The 1,660-nt window shown below is 55.8% G+C and overlaps 1 long non-coding RNA gene across 1 annotated transcript; it reads left to right on the top strand.

Moving 5' to 3' along the window:
* The first annotated feature begins 369 nt into the window (after positions 1-369).
* On the top strand, positions 370-1,654 carry LOC105549656. The gene is made up of 2 exons (XR_001007589.1): positions 370-643; positions 1,178-1,654. It is a non-coding gene; the product is annotated as an uncharacterized LOC105549656 (long non-coding RNA).
* Positions 1,655-1,660: the final 6 nt, after the last annotated feature.

Genomic DNA, 1,660 nt, shown 5'->3' with positions numbered 1-1,660 from the left:
GGTGGGTTCCGAGAGAGGGGAGTTTCTGAACGTTGTTCTGGGTGATGGGACAGTGCCCGGTGCTGATCAAGGCTGAGGGGGCGTGTGGAAACGTGTGGCTGAAGAGGAGAGAAGGGTCAAAGGGCCCTGGAGCTGAGGAACTCCTGAGACTCTAGGGATCTCTGACATCCTCCAGGAGCTGGGACTGGAGGTGGGAGGAGTGATGGAGGCACCGGAGTCCCCAGGGAAGGAGGAAGTAGCCGGGATTGCGTTTGTGAATAGGAAGATCATGCCGTGAGACTGTGTGATGCCAAGGTTCTCAAAGTGGGTGGGGCAGGGGGGTACCGTCATTGTGTTGGGGACAGAGGAAGGCAGGTTTTCCATCAGGTGGCCCTAAATGATTGCCTGCTCAGCAAAATAAAGGCCCAGTGTGGAAGCCAGAACTTGCATTTGAAGGATGGGAAGGATGGGAAGGATGGGCTGAGGAGGGCCCATCAGCAGCAGCCGGAGAGGGAGGCGGCCATGGAGACTTGGAGCGTTCCCGTTTCTTCCAGAGCTCCGTCCCGAGAGCGCTGCGGAATAAGGGAGGAGCGTCCTGCTTCCCGGCTGCCCTGTTGCTGTCGGAGTCACAGGATGGCGGCCGTCGTCCTGCCCCCGACTGCTGGTGAGTCGTGGGGTCCTGGCATTTCTCAGAGTCCAGGCTTGAAAGGCTCTGACCCACAGCATGGGACGGGAGGGGGTTGGGCAGAGCAGGTGAGGCAGGAGTGGAGCCCCAGGGCCCAGAGGTCCTCGGTGTCTGATCGGGCGGCTCTTGGGATTTGGGACTTAGGCGTTTGGATGTCTATGGATGTCGCCTCTGTGGTGAATGTGCTGGAATTTTGAATTCTCCCTTTAGTTCTTTCTGTGAACCTGATAAAAACACAGTGACACCCTTGGAACTTCGGTTTCCTCATCTGTGAAGTGGGAATAATCCCTTCCCCAAGTGCAGTCAGACCTTGAGCCCTGTTTTTGGTTGGTGAGACAGAGCTGTGTTCGGGTATCTTAGGAGAGCTGTGGGTAGGTGTTTGCGTGGAGTGTGGGTCGGCGCTGTGTGGGTGCCTCATCCACATGGGTGTGGGAGGTGAATATGGTCGATCATGGGCAGATCTGTGGGCGTTAGACAAACCTGAATCCCTGGGACTCGTTTCTCCTCCTCCAGCTCCATCTTCCCCGTTCCCAGCCTCTCAGCAAAAAGGACACACAGAGAGCGGAGAGCTGGTTGATGAGCTCCTGACAAGCTGGCTACGGGTGAGTAGGATGCTCCTTTTCCCAAGTCATTACTCCTTTGACTAGAAGGTTAGACTTGGTACCTTCCAGCAGCCTGGAGCCTCATGGCCAAACCAGGTCCTCAGGCGTCCCAGGATTTCCAGGCATCTGATGGAGGGTGAGGGCTGCCCAGAAGATGTCAGTGTGTGTCAACGTTTACTACAGGTTCAGAGCCCCCTCCAGGTTCCCTAAGTACATCATGTGCTCCTGCGAGTTTTAAGGGAAAGCCAAGTAAAGACATGACAATGTTCTAAGCCCAAGCGATGAATGAAGGCCTTATGGAAATCATTCATTCACTTACCAAGTATTTCTCCGATTTCTGCCGTGTCACGGGCCCGTGCTCCCCTGGAGACTGAGGGAAACGAGGTCACAGGAG

The sequence above is a fragment of the Mandrillus leucophaeus genome, unplaced genomic scaffold (genome assembly GCF_000951045.1).
Source record: "Mandrillus leucophaeus isolate KB7577 unplaced genomic scaffold, Mleu.le_1.0 Scaffold451, whole genome shotgun sequence".
NCBI lineage: Eukaryota > Metazoa > Chordata > Mammalia > Primates > Cercopithecidae > Mandrillus > Mandrillus leucophaeus.
Note: the sequence above shows the minus strand (reverse complement) of the source record. Positions and strands in the feature narration are given on the sequence as shown.